The sequence below is a fragment of the Natrix helvetica genome, assembly GCF_964273705.1.
Source record: "Natrix helvetica genome assembly, chromosome: W".
Lineage (NCBI taxonomy): Eukaryota > Metazoa > Chordata > Lepidosauria > Squamata > Natricidae > Natrix > Natrix helvetica.
The window spans coordinates 80,396,360-80,420,933 of NC_138555.1; positions in this window are offsets into that span (position 1 = coordinate 80,396,360).

Genomic DNA, 24,574 nt, shown 5'->3' on the forward strand with positions numbered 1-24,574 from the left:
ACTACAATGCCAAATACAAGAAGTGAGTATCCAAAGATACTCCATTTCTAATGGAACATAATGTTCTTTGTTTCTTTCAAAAGAATCGATCAATTATATTTGTTTGAAACAATTCCAATAAGTTCATTTTCATATTAACACTTATAAGAATTTCAGGAAAACTATTCATTTCCTGAATATATTTTGTATGAAAACTAGATCTGGACAATTGTATTTGATCTTACAACTCAAGAAAACATTACTCTACTTCCTTGCAGTTTACATATGGATCACTACCCCAAGAGCAATTTCAGAACCGTAAGCTCTCTTCAGTATATTTCATGGTCCCCAAAGAGGACCATCAGTACACTGGGATTGTGCAACTGCTTCATCATTTCAGGTGGACGTGGATTGGGATATTTGCTGTGGATAACAACGATGGAGAAAATTTCTTACGGAAAATGCTGCCCTTATTTTTAGAGAACAGAATCTGCTCAGCATTCATAGAAAGACTTACACAACTGGTCCACATTGAAGACTTCCAAGACATATTTAAAACAATCTATAGTATTATCATAACTTGGATAAATAGCAAAGCCAATGCGTTTCTCGTCTATGGAGAATCAGTGACAATTATGTGGCTGAGAATTGTCACATTTATAGTAGATCCTGAAAGCAAGGAAACTGCATTATTTAGAAGGGAATGGATCACGACTGCCCAGATTGATTTCATATTATCAGGATTTCAAATCAGGTGGGATCTCCAGATGTTTCATGGGGCTATTTCCTTCACCGTTCATTCAAGAGCAGTTGCAGGTTTCAGGGAATTTCTTCAGACCATCAATCCTCTTTCAGTCTCCAGAGATGAGTTTCTGCAGGAAGTTTGGGAGCAAGCATTTGATTGTTCATTTCCAAAACCAGAGTTACAAGAAATGCATGGTAGGAAATGCACTGGAGAGATGAAGCTGGAGGATCTTCCTGGACCTGCCTTTGAAATGGAAATGACTGGTCAAAGTTACAGTATCTACAATGCTGTTTATTCTGTGGCTCATGCTTTGCATGTTCTATACACATTGCATTTCAATAGGGAAAAAAAACCTATGATGGATAAAAACGGTGGCCTTCCACATCTCCAGGCTTTCCAGGTATTCGCTATGCTTTGGACACTTCTTTTCTTTCAGTAATCAGTTTGACATAGAATTAAGTTTTGATCCCATTGTGGAAAGTCTTAATATTTTCTGCATGTGGAATCACGCTTGAGAAAACAACATAGAAATAAGGAGGAATTCCCTGAGAACAGTTAACAATTACCGTATTTTTCAGAGTATAAGACACACTATCCTCCCCCCCCCAAATGGGTAAAAATTGGGGTGTGTCTTATACAGTGAATGTTGCTGAAGCCCTGCCCACCTGCTGGCCCTAACTTTTGTTCATTTTCTGCCTCAAGACATTCTCCCCTCGTGTTTTTGCCTCTACGTGCTCTATTTTAGACCCATTCCAGGCTGCGGGTATCACCGCAGCTCATTGCCACCTCCATGCGTTGTATTTTTTCCTGATGGTGAGAAAAAATAACAATTAATTGGTGGAACAGCTTGCCTTCATGAGTTTTGAATGCTTCCACACTGGAGATATTTTACTAAGAGAAGGATCGCCAATCATCTGAAATAGTGTAAGGTTTCTTCCTTGAGCACAGTGTTGGATTAGAAAACCTCCAACTTCCTTCTGGCCCTTCCTTCATGCTCTTCTGCCTTAAATAGATACAGAAAAGTGGTTTCTCTTCTTATTCTAATCATTGAGAAAGTACTTTATGAATTATGGTTTATAGGTCACCGGAAGCTATTTAGTAAATCACCAGACATTGTAAAATAAGAGATAATTGAAACGATAATTTAGATTACTCTTCATTGCCGCCTCCAAAAATAATCAATTCTCCAAGAACTTTGTACGTGGCTTATGAACCTTTCATGGGGAATAAGCTGAATTTTCTGTCTCTATGAAACTGGTCCTTCTTAGATGTGGCATCCATAATATGAAACATGGAATATGTTTGCAATAATCACTATCTTGCATCTCTCCGTGGAGGAATGCTTGACTCACAAAGTCTAAAATTTGGCAAAAGGACATTAGTCAGTCGTCAGACTGTCAAAGCACGTTCTATCAATAAGGAAAGATTAGATGCGATGTAGGTGAAAGTAGTTATTTAAGTAGTGAATCTAAATAATAATTTAAAGAATTCGACAATTCCAAAATCCTTTTTTCATTCTGCTTCAGTTAATTCCTACTTTTCCTTATATTGATATCAAATAAAATATATAGCTTAGACATGTACATTATCAACAATACTGATTATTAAATTTCAAAGCTTAATAACATTGTAGGAATGGGAAGAATTATTGAATGAAACTTGGATATCATTTCTCTTCTCTATTATATTGCTTTTCATTCCCTCTATCTTTCATTCCCTTTCAAGTAGCTCCATTCATTTCTTCAAGGCATTTCCTTTAACAATTCGGCCGGGGAGAGAGTGTTCCTGAATGAGAAAGGGGAAGCAACAGGTGGATTCGACATCACCAACTTCATCACTTTCCCAAACAGATCCTTTCAGAGAGTTAGCGTTGGAGAGATTGATCTACAGGCTCCAAAAGGAAAGGAATTATTCATTTATGAAGATCTAATTGTCTGGCACCCAGCTTTTAACCAGGTATCAAATTAGTGATTCCACCTTAATCCATTACGATCCCATATTGAAATCTCTTTAGAAATCTAATTTCTATTTTTTTTAAAAAAAAATAAACAATGTCATATTCTTTCAAATGTTGTGGATGAGATTTCTCAAATCGACAAATATGATATTACAATATAAAAGCCAGGATTGCATATTTGGTGGGCATATCCACCAAAATCACAAGAGTGCTTATGTTACTATGAGATTTTCACCATGTAATAATTATTTATTCATGCTGCTCTTCAGATAGGAGTTTTTGTACCTCAAATTCAGTATCCTTTGGGAAGTCAATAATCATGATACTCCATTAAGGAGAAAATTCAGAAACTGTCTTTAAAAATTCTCCTTTTCAAAACATGTTCATGTTTCTCATCAGGTTCTTCCATTCTCTCGATGCAATGACCCTTGTTTTCCTGGATCTTGGAAGAAAGGGATTGAGGGAAATTAGTTCTGCTGCTATGACTGTGTGCCATGCCCAAGAGGGAAGATTTCAAATCAAAATGGTAGGGTATAAATTCTATGACATTTCATTAGACATAATTTAACTTTAATAAATGACATGGGCGCATAACAATAATGTAATTTTCAATCATTTGGAAGGCCTAGGTGACAAATTCCTTGATTTTCCTTCCAGATATGGATGACTGTTCTCAATGTTCAGAAGATCATTATCCAAATGAAGAAAAGAATAGGTGTATCCTGAAACCAGTTGTGTTTCTAACCTTTGAAGAACCGTTAGGAATTGGTTTAGCCTCAGCAGCTCTTGGTTTCTTATTTTTGACCTCTTGGGTACTTGGAACTTTTTTTAATCACAGGGATACTCCCATTGTCAAAGCCAACAACCGGTCCCTCACCTACACCCTCCTTGTCTCTCTTCTGCTCTGTTTTCTCTCCTCTTTGCTCTTCCTCAGCCAACCAGGGACAGTGACCTGCCTTCTCCGGCAATCAACTTTTGGCATCACCTTCTCAGTGGCCATTTCTAGTGTGCTGGCCAAAACCATCACTGTAGTTGTGGCTTTCATGGCCACTAAACTAGGATCTCAGATGAGGAAATGGGTGGGGAAAAAATTGGCCTTTTCTATTGTCCTCTCGTGCTCTCTCTTACAATTATGGATTTGTATCCTTTGGATGTCGACATCTCCTCCATTTCCTGAGTTGGACATGCATTCAGAGCTCCAAGAAATGATTTTACAATGCAATGACGGGTCAGCTTTCTTCTTCTACTGTGTCTTGGGCTACATGGGTATCTTGGCCATTGCCAGCTTTATCGTGGCTTTCCCTGCCCGTAAATTACCCGACAGCTTTAACGAAGCCAAGTTCATCACCTTCAGCATGTTGGCCTTCTGCAGTGTGTGGATCTCCTTCTTTCCAGCCTATCTGAGCACAAAAGGAAAAGCCATGGTAGCTGTGGAGGTCTTCTCCATCTTGGCCTCCAGCGCTGCTTTACTGGGATGCATATTCCTCCCAAAATGCTACATCATTTTTTTCAGGCCTGACCTCAACCACAGGGAGCAACTCACAAAGATAAATTAGTTCATTATGTGATCTTTCTTGCTAGGAAAAATTGCTGACAAAAAATGAGACCACATGCTCTCTCAAAAATACGTAGAAGTTTCATTTCTGCCAATAGAGGCTTTGTGTAGGAATATTGTGTGTAGCAAGGTTTATTATAGTTGCCTATTCCAAAACACTAGATGTGCTTTATTTTCTACAGTTCCAAAGACTCTTGAAAATTACTTTGTGTCTCTTTCAACACTCTATTTCAAAATTTTGACTTTGACAAAATTGATTTTCTATGTGCTGTTGGGACTTTTCTGGCATTGACCCAAAGTGTGTCCAATGTTTTACATGCTACTATCATGATATATATGCCTTCTATTTATAAACCACAACGTAAATATAGTCAAGATTGGAATATCATTTTGTAGACATAAATTTAACCCTCCATCATGGTTTCTGAATGCTGTACATTGCACCTTGTTTTTTTTTTTAAATGTTATCTTAGATCATTACCATTCATTTTTAATCTGTAAATATAGCTGCACTGTAACCAATTTTCATATTTTAACAATATGGAAAACGAATGTAATGAAATGAAATATATTCTCGCTTCTGTCTCATTCTTATTTCAAAGTGTATACTGCCCAGTAACTATAATAAATAGTGACTTTATTTGTGTAGGAGAAGACTGGTAGAGCCAGGGGGAAGAATGAAAAAAGAGATCAGTTTAGACATTTTTCATACCCAAAAGTGCAACCTCCCTTGAATGCTGTTAACCATTGTTTATTTCTAACCATACCAGCTGATAACCCGGCATAGCCTGGGTGTGCATTTATCCCAATTCCCAAGAGGGAACCCCGTTGTGAAGTACTGCCCAGCCGTTACCATGGTAACTCCACTGTGCTGGGCTGTAGAAGCCATTTTAAGGCACAACAGGCTGTATCTTAACAGAACTTGAATCCCAAATGCACACTCACAAAATGCACACTATCACTGTGAAAGGTACTGTGGCTTGACACTATAGATATTATTCAGTCCTTCTCATTTCAGCAGCCCAGGCATTCCAGAGTTATGCTGGAACACATACACACATGGACACGTCCTGAGGAGTGTTAGGGGTGTCTTACCCCAATAGTATTTGTTTACAGAGAGTAAGTCATCTGTGTACCAAGTTTGGTTGAAATTGCTCAAGTTGTATGTGTGTTATGCTGGAACACACACACACATACACACACACACAATATTTATATATATATAATAATAATAATAATAATAATAATAATAATAATAATAATAATAATAATAATAATAATAATAATAATAATAATAATAATAATAAATTTGAATTTATTAGCCGCTCCCTTTCCAGACAGGACTCGGGGCGGCGTACAGTAGAGCATAAAAAACATAAAACATATGTACAGACACATAAACATACACATATACAAAGACATACATGCACGGAGGAGGTAACAAATTACATCACATTTAGACAATTAAAAATCACCATTAAAATATCCCATTTACAATAACACAATTTAAAAATTTAAAAATTTAAAATGACTGTCAGGAGGAATAAGGAAAAAATTTACGGTTGAGCCAGGCCAGATGATTGAAAGAGGTGGGTCTTCAGCTGTACACGGAAGGAGCGGAGATCGGAAATAATCCTGATGTCACGGGGGAGGTCATTCCACAGGGCTGGGCCCATCACAGAGAAGGCTCTGCTCCTGGGTGTCGCCCCCCGACACTGTTTAGCAGACGGCACCCGAAGAAGTCCCTCTCTGTGTGAGCGGATTGGTCGTAGGGATGTATGGGGCAGGATGCGATCCTGCATGTAACTAGGTCCTGTGCCATGAAGCGCTTTAAAGATCATAATCAAAACCTTGAAACGCACTTGGTAGACCACAGGAAGCCAGTGCAGCTCGAGCAGGAGAGGTGTTACAGGGGAGTATCTAGTCCTCCCCATAATAACCCGCGCGGCCGCGTTCTGGACCAACTGCAGTCTCCGAGTGCATCTCAAGGGAAGCCCCATGTAGAGAGCATTGCAGTAGTCCAGGCGAGACGTCATTAGCGCATGGGTGACTGTGCGTAGGGCATCCCGGTCCAATAAGGGGCGCAATTGGTGCATCAGGCGAACCTGATGGAACGCCCCCCTTGCCACGGCTGTTACATGGTCATCCATGGACAGCCGGGCTAGATAGATAGATGATAGATAGATAGATAGATAGATAGATAGATAGATAGATAGATAGATAGATATAGATATAGATATAGATATAGATGATATAGATATAGATATAGATATAGATATAGATATAGATATAGATATAGATATAGATATAGATATAGATATAGATATAGATATAGATATAGATATAGATATAGATATAGATATAGACAGGCAGGCAGGCAGGCAGGCAGGCAGGCATAGAGAGAGATAGAGATGGAGATGGAGATAGAGATAGATGATGGCCATTTATTGAATAGATTTATCTGCATAAATTTTAAGCAATAAATCAATTTATTTGAACCTTCATGTCTGGACTTGTTATTTCTTATGCCTGACATTAATCTCCACTCCTAAAGCTGTTCATGGAGGAGCAATGGAAACCCCCAGCATGACATCTGACAACCAGAACCAATGGTTGACAATGCAACATTGCACTGAATGTATATACAATACAACATATACAGAATTTCTCGCAACCAGCATCCCTGATACCTCTGTCACAATAGCAGCCCCTCAGTTGTTGTTAATTGTGAATTATATTTATGTTTATACTTATAGACATCATTTTGGCACGTTTGACAAATTAATAAATGAATAAATAAATGAATACGTGAAGAAGTGAATAAATGAATACATGAATGAATAAATGAAAATGTGAATAAGTGAATAAGTGAATAAGTGAATAAGTGAATAAGTGAATAAATGAATAATGAATGAATGAATGAATGAATGAATGAATAAATGATTAAATGAATAAATGATTTAAATAATAATAAAATAAAATAAAATAAAGTAATAAAATAAATAAATAAAGTAATAAAATAAATAAAATAAATAAATAAAATAAATAAAATAAATAAAATAAATAAAATAAATAAAATAAATAAAATAAATAAAATAAATAAAATAAATAAATAAAATAAATAAAATAAATAAATAAAATAAATAAAATAAATAAAATAAATAAAATAAATAAATAAAATAAATAAAATAAATAAATATAATAAATAAAATAAATAAAATAAAATAAAATAACTAAAATAACTAAAATAAATAAAATAATAAAAATAAAAAAATAAAAATAATAAAAATAAAAATAAATAATAATAAAAATAAAGGGGGAGCTTCCCTTTTTCCCCTCCTTTTTTTTCGGTGCGTTCTTTTTCTTTCTGGATAATGCCTAAGACTGTTGTAAATTTAAATGTTAAATATAATTCATATATAAAGTTTGTGTTAATGTCTCCAATTTTATCTGGACAATTGCTACACAAATCTTTCAGAGGTTAGGGCCCAGATGTGCTCTGAAGTACCAGTAGTAAATGTCTCCAAAGCATAAAGACAGTCTGATGAGATGGTGAAAGGTCTTTTGTGAGCCCAAGGAAGGGTGAGGATGATTAGCTTGTGTAGAAAGCTTAATGCTGTCTATCGGCAGAGCCTAGGTGGCATAGTGGTTAGAGTGAAGTATTGCAGGCTACTTCAGCCGACTTCTAACTGCAGTTCGGCAGAACAAATCTCACCAGCTCAAGGTTGACTTAGCCTTCCATCCTTCCGAGGTGGGTAAAATGAGGACCCAGATTGTTTGGAGCAACATCTGACTCTGTCAACCACTTAGAGAGGGCTGTAAAAGCACTATCAAGTGGTATATAAGTCTAAGTGCTATTGCTATTACAGGAATTGGACAAGGCTTTCTTTTCTCTCATCTTAATGAGTCAGATTATCTCTCATGGAGCTTAAAAGTGGAAATGGAGGGAGGATTTGTGGTTCCTTGTAAGTGATCCTCCCGCAAATCTTGGTGAGGAAGTGCAAAAGCAAAAATGTAGAAGCACAAGCCGGCATAATTTTGTGCTTGGAAGATAGTCAGCTAATGCATGTGGGTGGGCTACACAGCCAGAGAATGCTTGTTCGTCTTACACAAAGTTTATGTAAGAGAGACAGCAAGCAGTAAAGTAACCATCACAAGGAAACTCTATAGAGCAGTGGTGGCTAACCTTTTTGTGGTCATGTGCTGAAAGTGTGCCCGCGCATGCAACAATGTTCACATATGTGCCCATACTCATAATGCAATGTGTGTATGACACCTCGAGTGTATCCCGCACACCTGCGCATGTGCTCCCCCTCCCCGTGGCCCGTTTTGGGCCTAGCGTGCCTCCCTGCAGCCTCCTGAGACCTAAAACAGGGCACTGGGGCACGCCCCCTGCCCCGCTGCACATGCATCTCCCACATGCACCCTACCATTAGTGCATGCGCGGCAGAAACCCAAAGTTCAGCTGGCCAGCTGGAGGCGTGCACGCATGCGCAGTGGAGATGAGTTGGGGTGATGGATCGGAGGGCTCCGGGTGGGTGCTATAGGTTCGCCCTCATGGCTATAGAGAAAGGCTACAAGTTTGGAGAACGTTGGTTGGATCACCTCCCATTCGTGAGAAAAACCTTCCTTGAACTAGAAGAGCAAGGAATGGTGCTTTCGGAAGCACACAAAGTGTATGTTGTGCTGAATTCTCTTGATGATACATGGGACAAGTTGGTATGAATTGAAATTTAAGAAACTTCCTTGTATGAAACATTATGGCATACCATGTAAATAGCTTTTATCGGTTTATAATCTTAGCCACAGGAGTGGGATCCTACAAGTTCAACAACCAATTCGTTGAGGATGTGCTTCACGGTTTACAGAGAAATAACCTTCTGCGTTACTGCTGCGGAGGCAAACAGGGTGCCATTCCTGTCCCACTCTGCCGTGCCTGTCAGCTGGGGTTCAGAAAAGGGAATATACATCAGTATAGCCCAGGGGCAGCTGAAAATTGGAGTGAACCGGTTCTCTCAAACCAGTCCAATCCGGTAGAATCCCACCCCTGCTTAGCCAGTTCCCTCAAAATTGCTGATATGACTAAACGTCCTGTAGCATAACAGTAAACTTTATATATAATGTAAGCCACTCTGCCTTTCAACTATTTCTAGTTGTGAGATATGAAACAATACTCTTTAGATTTTGCTAAAGATTCTGCCCTGGGATGTAAATTTAGTGCAATACATCTTTTGAAGATTTTTAGTGTCCTTCCTTCTCATTAGGTGGCCAAAGTTTCATCTTCAGGATCTGGCCTTCTAAAGAGCACTCAGGGTTGATCTCCTCTAGGACTGACCAGTTTGATCACCTTGCAGTCCAAAAGACTCACAGGAATCTTCTCCAGCACCATTGTTCAAAGACCTCAATTCTTTGGTGCTCAACCTTTCTTATTAATTAATATTAATATAATATGAAATGTTCTTATTATTCCTTTAAAACATATATACAATCAATGATTTCCTCCTGGTGGATCTAATCATATTTTATTTTGTGAAATAATGGTAGAAAATAAATGTTTCAATGAACACTTTCAACAACCAAGCATATTTTTTATTGCAAATCTCTCTTAAATTACATTCATTGGCATTTGGTCATTAAAAAAAAATAGTTGAACCACTGGCCAATTATTATCTCATCAAAACAAAATAATTATCTCCTACAGGAATCACCATGTTTTCTTGGCTGGGACAAAATATCAAAGTCTGCACAGAAGAGAACCATATTCAATAACAGACAAGGTATCAGCTTGGATATAAAGAAACATTTGAACCACAGAAAGTTTGGCACAAGGGTAATAAAAGCTCTGTCAGACACATTGCTTCAGGTTTCTAACCGCTTCTCTTCTTCCAGAATACATTTTCTCATTAAGTGCATTCCCCGATATAAACTTAGATTAATCTTTAGGTGAAGTATTGAATTACATGTGCTTCCTGATTGGTAGGATAGAAGGCAAACCACTGTGACCACAACAAAAGCATGAAGATGTTTCTTGTGATGTTTTTGGTACGCAAAATAGTTACTCTGAGCTGCCCTGCAAGTGATGCTTTCCTTGTCCCACATGAGTGGTATCAGCCTGGTGACTTCATCGTTGGTGGGATTACCTCTCACATGGGTTACCACTTTTTTGAATTGAAATTTACTGAAAATCCTTCTAAAAAACCTTATGACATACCAAAGTAAGTTTTTTCCCCCTCTTATCTAATGTTACTTAGATTTTCAAAAATACTTTATATGGCTACAAAGTTTTTAATATAATTTTCATTCTTCCTTCCTTCCTTCCTTCCTTCCTTCCTTCCTTCCTTTCTTTCTTCCTTTCCTCTTTCAATTGTATCAGGTTAGGAAAGAAGAAATTACCTTCTTTAAATCATTATAGACTTTTTCACATGAAATGAACAACACTTTAGATCAAGGAATCTCTATTTGAACATTTACGGAGGGAAAGATAATTTTTAGAAAGATTTGGCATTGTCTCTCATCACAAAACATACACATAGAGAGAGAGAATATTTTTACAGAGGCATGATTGAGAGCATTTTAACAAAGTCCATCACTGTTTGGTTTAGTGCCAGCAGTGCCTCAGATAGAAAGCCCATACAGAGAGTGCTAAGGACAGCCGAGATGTTTATAACAATCTCATTTCCTTTTATTCAGGATAATGTTTATAAAATCTATGTTCTTAGTGCTCAACTGTTTTCTTCACCATGTACATGTATATGTCCAAACTAGACTGTATTGTTTCTCTAGGTCATATAATATATGTGAATATATACATAATTTTGTATTTATTTTCTGAAAAAAATCATAGAATATAAATATAGTACTGGCAAAAAAAAGTCACTACTTGCATTTCTTGTAGTATATATTTGTTGGAGGTCATGGAAAGGCTGTGTAAATTAAATTTGAACTCTGTAAAGATCACCAATAAAGGAGAATATTTTAGTTCAAGATGGAAATGAAAGGTCCTTGGTGCTCTCTGAGATGTGTTCTTTTCTTGCAAGCATTATTCAAACTAGATAACATCCTCAGTGCCAGACATCAATGATGTTACCTATTTTGGGTAATGAACAACAAAGCCACCACTCTCAGAGAGCACCAAGGATCCTCTGTTGAAATTATTATGACTATTAGAAAACGTGATTATCTTTTTACTACTACCAGAGAAAGAATTGTTTATCATTCATACAGAAATGATGCCACTTTATGAGAATTGTCAATTTTCTCCTTCAACTGTGATATTTGAATTTTTGCAGTATATTTCCCAAATTCCATCAACATGTCCTCACCTTGGCCTTTGCTGTGAAGGAGATCAATGAGGACTCCCAGATCTTACCTAATGTCACTCTTGGATTCCACATCTATGACAGTTACTACAATTCAAGAATGACCTATCGCACCACTCTGGACCTACTTTACAAATCCCAGGAATTTGTCCCTAATTACAAGTGTGATAGCGAGAAGAATCTCATGTCTATCATTGGGGGACTGGATTTTGTCACATCCTCTTGTATTGCTGAAATTACAGAATTCTTCAAACTTCCACAAGTAAGTTGTGAAAGGGCTAAAGGGGGAAAATACATTCTATTCTTTTTTATTAATTAAGGATTGTTAAAGATTGAAGAGGACCACAGAGAAGGAGGTGGCTGGATGGAGTCACTGAAGGATGAACTTAAATGCACTCCAGAGGATTGGAGAGGACAGGAAGGCCTGGACAAACCTTTTATATGGGGTCACAATGGGTCGGACACAACTTCGCAACTAACTGACAACAACAAAGATTAAGCTTAGATGTATATTAAGATGTTTTCCCTGACGTAAGGTCTTTGAGTTAGCATAATGTTGAAACTACAATGCCAAATACAAGAAGTGAGTATCCAAACTTATTCCATCCCTAGTGGAACATAATGTTCTTTCTTTCTATCAAAAGAATCGATCAATTATATTTGTTTGAAACAATTCCAATAAGTTCATTTCCATATTAATACTTATAAGAATTTCAGGAAAACAATTTATTTCCTGAATATATTTTGTATGAAAACTATATCTGGACTATTGTATTTGATCTGTTAATACCACTTTATAATGCCTTGGTAAGGCCACACTTGGAATACTGCATTCAGTTCTGGTTACCACAATGTAAAAAAGATGTGGAGACTCTAGAAAGAGTGCAGAGAAGAGCAACAAAGATGATTAGGGGACTGGAGGCTAAAACATATGAAGAACGGTTGTAGGAACTGGGTATGTCTAGCTTAAGAGAAAAAAAGGACTAGGGGAGACATGATAGCATTGTTCCAAAATCTCAGGGGTTGCCACAGAGAAGAGGGAATCAAACTCTTCTCCAAGGCACCTGAGGGTATGAACAAGAAGCCATGGGTGGAAACTAATCAAGGAGAGAAGCAACTTAGAACTGAGGAGAAACTTCCTGACAGTTAGAACAATTAATCAGTGGAACAGCTTGCCTCCAGAAGTTGTGAATGCCCCAACATTGGAAGTCTTTAAGAAGATGTTGGATAGCCATCTGTCTGAAGCGGTATAGGGTTTCCTGTCTAGGCAGGGGGTTGGACTAGAAGACTGCCAAGGTCCCATCCAACTCTACTATTGTATATTGTATATTTATCTAACAACTCAAGAAAAGATTACTCTACTTCCTTGCAGTTTACGTATGGCTCATTACCCCAAAAGGAATTGGAGACCAGTAAGCGATCTTCAGTTAATTTCATGGTCCCCAAAGAGGACCATCAATACAATGGGATTGTCCAACTACTTCGCCATTTCAAGTGGACGTGGATTGGGATATTTGCTGTTGATAACAACGATGGAGAAAATTTCTTACATAAAATGCTGCCCTTATTTTCAGAGAACAGAATCTGCTCATCGTTTATAGTAAGACTCTCACAACTATCCCACCTGGAAGACTTCGCAGAAGTAATTCAAAAAATCTTAATTATTTCAATGAATTGGATAAAGAGTCGAGCCAATGCATTTCTCGTCTATGGAGAATCGTTGACAATTATGTGGCTGAGAATGATCACATTTATGGTAGATCCTGAAAGCAAGGAAATTGCATTATTTAGAAGGGTATGGATCATGACTGCCCAGATTGATTTTGTATTATCGGGATTTCAAATCCCATGGGGTCTCCAGATGTTCCACGGGGCTATTTCTTTCACCATTCATTCAGCAGCAGTTGCAGGTTTCAGGGAATTTCTTCATACCATCAATCCTCTTTCAGTCTCCAGAGATGAGTTTCTGAAGGAAGTTTGGGAGCAAGCATTTGATTGTTCATTTCCAAAACCAGAGTTGCAAGAAATGCCGAATAGGAAATGCACTGGAGAGATGAAGCTGGAGGATCTCCCTGGACCTGCCTTCGAAATGGAAATGACCGGCCAAAGCTACAGCATCTACAATGCTGTTTATTCTGTGGCTCATGCTTTACATGTTCTATACACATTGCATTTCAATAGGGGAAAAAAACCTATGATGGATAAAAATGGTGGCCTTCCATATCTCCAGGCTTTCCAGGTATTCGATATGCTTTCAACACTTCTTTTCTTTCAATAAGCAGTTTGACATAGAATTAAGTTTTGATCCCATTGTGGAAAGTCTTAATATTATCTGCATGTGGAATCATGCATGAGAAAACAACCTAGAAATAAGGAGGAATTCCCTGATAGTGAGAACAGTTAAAAATTACCATATTTTTCAGAGTATAAGACACACTAACCCCCCCTCCAAAATGGATAAAAATTGGGGTGCGTCTTATACAGTGAATGTCTCTGAAGCCCTGGCCACCTGCTGGCCCCACAGTTTGTTCATTTTCTGCCTCAAGACATCGTGTTTTGGCCTCTACACGCTCTATTTTAGACCCATTCCAGGCTGTGGGGACCACTGCAGCTCATTGCCTCCTCCATGCGTTGCATTTTTTCCTGATGGTGAGAGAATTCAATGATTAATTGGTGGAACAGCTTGCCTTCATGAGTTTTGAATGCTTCCACACTGGAGATTTTTTAAAAAGAGAAGGAAAGCCATTTATATAAAATAGCGTAGGGTCTCTTCCTTGAGCACAGTGTTGGATTAGAAAACCTCCAAGTCCCTTCTGGCCCTGATATGCTCTTCTGCCTTAAATAGATAAAGAAAAGTGGTTTCTCTTGCTATTCTAATCATTGAGAAGTTACTGTATGAATTATGGTTTATATGTCACCGGAAGCTATTTAGTAAATGAACAGACATTGTACAATAAGAGATAATTGAAACGATAATTTAGATTACTCTTCATCGCCGCCTCCAAAAATATTCAATTCTCCAAGAACTTTGTACATGGCTTATGAACCTTTCATGGGGAACAAGCTGAATTTTCTGTCTCTATGAAACTGGCCCTTCTTAGATATGGCATCCATAATATGAAACATGGAATATGTTTGCAATAATCACTATCTTGCATGTCTCTGTGGAGGAATGCTTGACTCACAAATTCCAAATATTTAGCAAAAGGACATTAGTCCTCAGAACTAATGGGGAATGAGGACCTTAGTTCCTCATTTCTATCAATGAAGAAATATTAGATATGATATAAGTGAAAGTAGTGAATCTAATAATAATTTAAAAATCCCAAAGTTTCAAAATTCTTTTTTCATTCTGCTTCAGTTGATTCCTACTTTTCCTTATATTGATATCAAATAAAATATATAGCGTAGACATGTTCATTATCAACAATACTGATTATCAAATTTCAAAGCTCAATAATATTGTAGGAATGGGAAGAATGAGTGAATGAAACTTGGATATGATTTTCTCTTCTCTATTATATTGCTTTTCATTCCCTCTATCTTTTATTCCCTTTCAAGTAGCTCCATTCATTTCTTCAAGGCATTTCTTTTAACAATTCAGCCGGGGAGAGAGTGTTCCTGAATGAGAAAGGGGAAGCAACAGGTGGATTCGACATGACCAACTTGATCACTTTCCCAAACAGATCCTTTCAGAGAGTTAGAGTTGGAGAGATGGATCTACAGGCTCCAAAAGGAAAGGAATTATTCATTGATGAAGATCTAATTGTCTGGCACCCAGCTTTTCACCAGGTATCAGATTAGTGATTCCACTTTAATCCATTACGATCCATGCCTTAACCCATTATTATCCCATATTGAAATGTCTTTAGAAATCTAATTTCTATTTTTTTTTAAAAAAAGTAAACAATGTCATATTCTTTCAAATGTTGTGGATGAGATTTCTCAAATCGACAAATATGCTATTACAATATAAAAGACAGGATTGCATATTTGGTGGGCATATCCACCAAAATCACAAGAGTGGTTATGTTACTATGAGATTTTCACCATGTAATAATTATTTGTTTACCCTGCTCTTCAGATAGGAGTTTTTCTACCTCAAATTCAGTATCCTTTTGGGAAGTCAATAATCATGTTACTCCATTAAAGAGAAAATTCAGAAAATGTCTTTAAAAATTGTCCTTTTCAAAACATGTTCATGTTTCTCATCAGGTTCTTCCATTCTCTCGATGCAATGACCCTTGTTTTCCTGGATCTTGGAAGAAAAGAATTGAGGGAAATCAGTTCTGCTGCTATGACTGTGTGCCATGCCCTGAAGGGAAGATTTCAAATCAAAATGGTAGGGTATAAATTCTATGATATTTCATTAGATTTAAGCTAACTTTAATAAATGACATGGGCGCATAACAATAATGTAATTTTCAATCATGTGGAAGGCCTAGGTGACAAATTCCTTGATTTTCCTTCCAGATATGGATGACTGTTCTCAATGTTCAGAAGATCATTATCCAAATAAAGAAAAGAATAGGTGTATCCTGAAACCAGTTGTGTTTCTAACCTTTGAAGAACCGTTAGGAATTGGTTTAGCCTCAGCAGCTCTTGGTTTCTTATTTTTGACCTCTTGGGTACTTGGAACTTTTTTTAAGCACAGGGATACTCCCATTGTCAAAGCCAACAACCGGTCCCTCACCTACACCCTCCTTGTCTCTCTTCTGCTCTGCTTTCTCTCCTCTTTGCTCTTCCTCAGCGAACCTGGGAAAGTGACCTGCCTTCTCCGGCAATCAACTTTTGGCATCACCTTCTCAGTGGCCATTTCTAGTGTGCTGGCCAAAACCATCACTGTAGTTGTGGCTTTCATGGCCACTAAACCAGGATCTCAGATGAGGAAATGGGTGGGGAAAAAAATGGCCTTTTCTATTGTCCTCTCGTGCTCTGTCTTACAATTATTGATTTGTATCCTTTGGATGTCGACATCTCCTCCATTTCCTGAGTTGGACATGCATTCAGAGCTCCAAGAAATGATTTTACAATGCAATGAGGGGTCAGCTTTCTTCTTCTACTGTGTCTTGGGCTACATGGGTATCTTGGCCATTGCCAGCTTTATTGTGGCTTTCCTTGCCCGTAAATTACCCGACAGCTTTAACGAAGCCAAGTTCATCACCTTCAGCATGTTGGCCTTTTGCAGTGTGTGGATCTCCTTCTTTCCAGCCTATCTGAGCACAAAAGGAAAAGCCATGGTAGCTGTGGAGGTCTTCTCCATCTTGGCCTCCAGCGCTGCTTTACTGGGATGCATATTCCTCCCAAAATGCTACATCATTTTTTTCAGGCCTGACCTCAACCACAGGGAGCAACTCACAAAGAGAAATTAGTTCATTATGTGATCTTTCTTGCTAGGAAAAATTGCTGACAAAAAATGAGACCATGTCTCAAAAATACGTAGAAGTTTCATTTCTGCCAATAGAGGCTTTGTGTAGGAATATTGTGTGTAGGAAGGTTTATTATAGTTGCCTATTCCAAAACACTAGATTTGCTTTATTTTCTACATTTCCAAAGACTCTTGAAAATTACTTTGTGTCTCTTTCAACACTCTATTTCAAAATTTTGACTTTGACAAAATTGATTTTCCATGTGCTGTTGGGACTTTTCTGGCATTGACTCAAAGTGTGTCCGATATTTTACATGCTACTATCATGATATATATGCCTTCTATTTATAAACCACAACTTAAATATAGTCAAGTTTGGAATATCATTTTGTAGATATGAATTTAACCCTGCATCATGGTTTCTGAAAGCTGTACATTGCTCCATGTTTTTTTTTTAAAATGTTATCTTAGATCATTACCATTCATTTTTAATCTGTAAATATAGCTCCACTGTAACCGATTTTCATATTCTAACAATATGGAAAACTAATGTAATGAAACGAAATATATTCTCGCTTCTGCCTCGTTCTTATTTCAAAGTGTATACTGCCCAGTAACTATAATAAAGAGTGACTTTATTTGTGTAGGAGAAGACTGGTAGAGCCAGGGGGAAGAATGAAAAAGGGATCAGTTTAGAGACCTTTCACACCCACAAGGGCAACCCCCCTTGAATGCTATTAGCCATTGTTTATTTCTAACCATACTAATTGATAATCCGTCATAGCTTGGGTGTGCATTTATCCCAATTCCCAGAGGGAACCCCCTTGTGAAGTACTGACCAGCCGTTACCATGGCAACTCCACTGTGCTGTGCTGTAGAAGCCATTTTAAGGCACAACAGGCTGTATCTTAACAGAACTTGAATCCAAAATGCACACTGTCACAAAATGCACACTATCACTGTCAAAAGTACTGTGACTTGACACTATAGATATAATTCAGTCCTTTTCATTTCAACAGCCCAGGCTTTCCAGAGTTATGCTGGAACACACACACACATGGACACATCTTGAGGAGTGTTAGGGGTGTCTTACCCCCATAGTATTTGTTTCAAGAGAGTAATTCATCTTTGTACCACGTTTGGTTGAAATTGCTCAAGGCGTGTTGGTGTTATGCTGGAACACACACACACATACACACACAGACAACATTTGTATGCAGATAGATAGATAGATAGATAGATAGATAGATAGATAGATAGATAGATAGACAGAGAATCATAGAGAGATAGAGAGAGAGATAGTGATAGAGATAGAGATAGTGATTGAAATAGAGATAGAGACAGAGATAGAGATAGAGACAGAGACAGAGATAGAGATAGAGATAGTGATAGAGATAGAGGAGCAATGGAAACCCCCAGCATGACATTTGACAACCAGAAGCAATGGTTGACAATGCAACATTGCACTGAATGTATATACAATACAACACATACAGAATTTCTCACAACCAGGATCCCTGACACCTCCGTCACAATAGCAGCCCCTCAGCTGTTTTAATTGCAAATTATATTTATGTTTATACTTATACATGTCATTTTTTTGCACGTTTGACGAATGAATGAATGAATGAATGAATGAATTTGTGAAGGACTAAATGACTAAATGACTAAATGACTAAATGACTAAATGAATAAATGAATAAATGAATAAATGAATAAATGAATAAATGAATAAATGAATAAATGAATAAAATAAGAATAAAATAAATAATAATAAAAATAAAGGGGGAGTTTCCCGTTTTCCCCACCTTTTTTTCCGCTGCGTTCTTTTTCTTTCTGGATAATGACTAAGACTGTTGTAAATTTAAATGTTAAATATAATTCATATATAAAGTTTGTCTTAATGTCTCCAATTTCCTCTGGACAATTGCTACACCGATCTTTAAGAGGTTGGGGCCCAGATGTGCCCTGAAGTACCAGTAGTAAATTTCTCCCAAGCGTTAAGACAGTCTGATGAGATGGTGAAAGGTCTTTTGTGAGCCCAAGGAAGGGTGAGGATAATCAGCTTGTGTAGACAGCTTGATGCTGTCTATCGGCAGAGCCTAGGTGACACAGTGGTTAGAGTGCAGTATTGCAGGCTACTTCAACCGACTTCTAACTGCAGTTCAGCAGAACAAATCCCACCAGCTCAAGGTTGACTTAGCCTTCCATCCTTCCGAGGTGGGTAAAATGAGGACCCAGATTGTTTGGAGCAACAGCTGACTCTGTAAACCACTTAGAGAGGGCTGTAAAAGCACTATCAAGTGGTATATAAGTCTAAGTGCTATTGCTATTACAGGAATTGGACAAGGCTTTCTTTTCTCTCATCTTAATGAGTCAGATTATCTCTCGTGGAGGTTAAAAGTGGAAATGGAGGGAGGATTTGTGGTTCCTTGTAAGTGATCCTCCAGCAAACCTTGGTGAGGAAGTGCAAAAGCAAAAGTGTAAAAGCACAAGCCGGCATAATTTTGTGCTTGGAAGATAGTCAGCTAATGCATGTGGGTGGGCTACACTGATAGAGAATGCTTATTCGTCTTACACAAAGTTTATGTAAGAGAGACAGCAAGCAGTAAAGTAACCGTCACAAGGAAACTCTATAGAGCAGTGGTGGCTAACCTTTTTGTTGTCATGTGCTGAAAGTGTGTGTTCACATGCAACAATGTGCACATATGTGCCCACAATCATAATGCAATGTGTGCATGACCGCCCGTGTATCTGACACCCCTGTGCTTGTGCTCTCCTTCCCATGGCCCGTTTTGGACCTAGCAGGCCTCCATGCAGCCTCCTGGGACCAAAAACCGGGCACCGGGGCATGCTCCCTGCCCCCCTACACATGCATCCCCCACATGCACCCTACCTCCCATGAATGCACGGCAGAAACCCATAGATCAACTGGCCAGCAGGAGGCGTTCACGCATGCTCAGTGGAGCTTAGCTGGGGTGTTGGATCGGAGGGCTCCTCGTAGGTGCTATAGGTTCACCATCATGGCTATAGAGCAAGGCTACAACTTTGGAGAATGTTGGTTGGATCACCTCCCGTTCATGAGAAAAACCTTCTTTGAATTAGAAGAGCAAGGAATGATGCTTTCGGAAGCACACAAAGTGTATGTTGTGCTGAGTTCTCTTGATGATACATGGGACAAGTTGGTATGAATTGAAATTTAAGGAACTTCCTTTTTTGAAACATTATGCATTCCATGTAAATAGCTTTTATTGGTTTATAATCTCAGCCACAGGAGTGGGATCCTACCGGTTTAACAACCAGTTCGTTGAGGATGTGCTTCTCAGTTTACAGAAAAATCACCTTCTGCGTTACTGCTGCGGAGGCAAACAGAGCGCCATTCCTGTCCCACTCTGCCGTGCCTGTCAGCTGGAGTTCAGAAAAGGGAATATACGTCAGTATAGCCCAGGGGCAACTGAAAATTGGAGTGAACCGGTTCTCTCAAACCAGTCTGTACTGGTAGAGTCCCACCCCTGCTTAGCCAGTTCCCTCAAAATTGCTGATATGACTAAAAGTCTTTTAGCATTATTTATTTATTATTTATTTCTTTGGATTTCTAAACCGCCCCCTCTCCCAAAAAGGGACTCGGGGCGGTGTACAGTCAGATAAAATGCAGATAAAATACATGAATAACAATATAAATAGTATAAAAACAATTAAATACTAAACATTTAGATGGAGGAGATAAGACTGTACAAGAAATAAATATGTTATGGAAACCCTAAAAAACATCCCCAATTAAAATACCCAAACCCAATTAAAATATATCCCCGGGAGGCAAAACTAAGAGAGTGCCAGGCCAGCTGATTGAAACAGGTGAGTCTTTAATTTTTGACGGAAGGAGCGGAGGTCGGTGGTGGTTCTGATGTCGGGGGGGAGGTCATTCCAGAGGGTTGGGCCCATCACAGAGAAGGACCTACTCCTAGGTGTCGCCCGCTGGCATTGCCTAGCGGACGGCACCAGGAGGAGTCCCTCCCTGTGTGAGCGGATTGGTCGTAGGGACGTGTGTGGTAGGATGCGATCCTGCAGATAACTAGGTCCTATGCCATGGAGCGCTTTAAAGATGGTAATCAATACCTTGAAACGCACCCGAAAGGCCACAGGCAGCCAGTGCAGCTCGCGCAGGAGGGGTGTTACGTGGGAGTATCGTGTACTCCCCATGATGACCTGCGCGGCTGCGTTCTGAACTTGCTGCAGTCTCCGGATGCATCCCAAGGGAAGCCCCATGTAGAGGGCATTGCAGTAGTCCAGGCATAAAAGTAAACTTTATATATAATGTAAGCCACTCTGCCTTTCAACTATTTCTAGTTCTGAGATATGAAACAATAGTCTTTAGATTTTGCTAAAGCTTCTGCCCTGGGATGTAAATTTAGTGCAATACATCTTTTGAAGATTTTTAGTGAGCGCAAGGTGATTTTTTTAAAAAGGTGTGCATTGTTACTCCTAACAAAGCATACATTGTTTTTGTTGTTAGTTGTGAAGTCATGTCAGATGCATTGCAATGGACAACGGTCCTCCAGGCCTTCCTGTCCTCTACCATCCTCTGGAGTCCTTTTAAGCTCACGCTGACTGCTTCAGTGACTCCATCCATCAACGTCATTCTCTGTCATCCCTTTCTTCTTTTGCCCTCCATCTTTCCCAGCATTAGACTCTTGTCAAGTGCATCCGGGGAGTCCTTCATTCTCATTAGGTGGCCAAAGTATTTAATTTAATTTTAATTTTATTAAATTTATAGACCGCCCCCTCTCCCCAAAGGGACTCGGGGCGGTGTACAGACCACAAACAAAAACAATATACAAAAATTAGATATTGCTAGATACCCATAAAACAGATTAAATAATAAGCTGTACAATGTACTTAAAAATTTAAAACAACCTAAAAAACTACCCCTAAAAATTTAAAATACAGGCTAGAGGGACACAAAACTACAGTTAGGCCAGGCCAGCTACGTTGAACAGGTGGGTCTTAAGTTTCTTACGGAAGGAACGGAGATCGGTAGTTATTCTAATATCGGTGGGGGAGGTCATTCCAGAGGGTCGGGCCCATCACAGAGAAGGCCCTGCTCCTGGGCGTCACCCGCTGGCACTGCCTAGTGGATGGCACCCGGAGGAGTCCCTCTCTGTGAGAGCAAATCAGCCGCAGGGATGTATGGGGCAGGATGCGATCCCGCAAGTAACTAGGTCCTGTGCCATGGAGCGCTTTAAAGATGATAGTCAACACCTTGAAACGCACCCGAAAAGCCACAGGTAGCCAGTGCAGGCCGCGCAGGAGAGGTGTTACATGAGAGTATCTAGTACCTCCCATAATTGCCCGCGCAGCCGCATTCTGGACTAACTGCAGCCTTCGGGTGCATCTCAAGGGAAGCCCCATGTAGAGAGCATTGCATTAGTCTAGTCGGAACGCCACTAGCGCATGGGTGACTGTGTGCAGGGCGCTCCGGTCCAATAGGGGGCGCAATTGGCGCACCAGACGAACCTGGTGGAACGCCCCCCTTGCCAGAGCCGTCACATGGTCATCCATTGACAGCCGGGCATCCAGGAGGATGCCCAAATTGCATGCCCGCTCCACGGGGGCCAGCTGTTCGCCCCCAATGGCCAGTGATGGAACCCACTGGTTGAACCGGGGCGCCGGTAACTACAGCCACTCCGTCTTGGAGGGGTTGAGCTTGAGTGTGTTACTGCCCATCCAGACCCGTACAGCCTCCAGGCACCGGGACATCATTTTGACGGCCTCGTTGGGGTGGTTTGGGGTAGATATGTACAGCTGAGTGTTGTCAGTGTACAGATGGTACTCGACCCCAAAACCACGAATGATCTCGCCCAGCGGCTTCATATATGTGTTGAACAGGGGAGGCGAGAGGACCGACCCCTGTGGCACCCCACAAGTGAGCGGCCTCAGGGTCGACCTCTGCCCCCCCCCGTCAGCACACATTGCGCTCGGCCAGAGAGGTAGGAGGAGAACCACCGCAAAACGGTACCCCTCACCCCCAACCCCTCTAGACGACGCAATAGGATACCATGGTCGATGGTATCAAAAGCAGCCGAGAGATCTAATAGGACCAGGATGGAGGAGAAACCCCCATCTCTGGCCCTCCAGAGATCATCCACCAATGCGACCAAAGCCCTCTTCATGCTGTGGCCGAGCCAGAAACCGGACTGGCGCGGATCTAGATAATCAATTTCATCCAAGTGGCGTGGGAACTGTTGTGCCACCACACTCTCTACAACCTTCGCCAAAAAGCAAAGGTTGGAGACAGGACGATAGTTAGCTAATATAGCTGGATCCAGGGAAGGCTTCTTGAGTAGGGGCCTCACCACTGCCTCTTTTAAGACGGCTGGCAAGAACCCCTCTCTCAAGGAGGCATTGACTAACTCCTGGAGCCAGCCTCGTGTGACCTCCCAGGATGCCAGTACAAGCCAGGAGGGACACGGATCCAATAAACATGTAGTGGCTCGCAGTCGACCACGCAACCTGACCATATCTTTGGCAGTAACAGAGTCAAACTCCTCCCAGGATGGTCCCTCAAGACTCGCCTCTGGCGTCCCTCCTAGACCACTGCAGGAGACCCACTTGCTGCGAATCTGAGCGATTTTGTCCTGCAGATATTCCCCAAATTCCTCTGCTCTACCCTGCAAGGGGCTTCCCGCGGCCTCCGTAAAAGGAGGGAGCGGGTCACCCGAAACAGGGCGGCAGGGTGGTTGTCTGCGGACGCAATAAAAGCGGCACAATATCGACGCTTGGCCACTCTTAATGCCACAAGGTAGGTCCATAAATAGGCTCTTACCTGTGTTCGGTCAGATTCAGAGCGTGAAGATCTCCATCTACTCTCTAGGTGTCTCTTGTGGCGCTTCATCACCCTCAGCTCCTCGGTAAACCAAGGGGCCTGGGTGGATCGCTGCCGCAGGAGAGGCCGCAAAGGTGCAACCCGGTCTAAGGCCCCGGCAGCCGCACTGTTCCATGCGGCCACCAGGTCCTCAATCCGGGAGCGGGTCAGGACTACAGGAAGTGGCCCAAGCTCCGTTTGGAACCTATCCGGTTTCATCAGGCGCCTGGGGCGGAACCATCTAGGACATTCTGGTTCCGCCTCCCCGCGATAGGGAGTAGCGCCCGGGAAGTCGAGCTGGAGAAGTGAGTGATCTGACCATGACAGGGGTGTAATAGCTAATTCCCCTACTCCCAGATCACTCCTCCACTGGTCAGAGACAAAAATAAAGTCCAGCGTGTGGCCTCCCTCGTGTGTGAGGCCCTGAATTATTTGGGTCAGGTCCATGGCTGTCATGGAAGCCATGAACTCCTGAGCCACCTCAGATGATCCCCCTGTCGATGGCAGGTTGAAATCCCCCATAATCAACAACTTGGGGGTCTCAACCGCCATCTCGGCGATCACCTCGAGGAGCTCTGGCAGGGCCGCTGATGCATAGCGAGGAGCCAAGTATACAATCAGCAAGCCCAACTGTTTCCCTGGGCCCCACTTCACGCATAGAGACTCACACCCGGATATCTGTGGCACAGTGAACTCTCTCGGCTCCAGCCCTTCCTTTACCATAACCGCTACCCCACCACCCCTACCCAGGGCCCGAGGCTGATGAAATGCACGGTACCACAGTGGGCA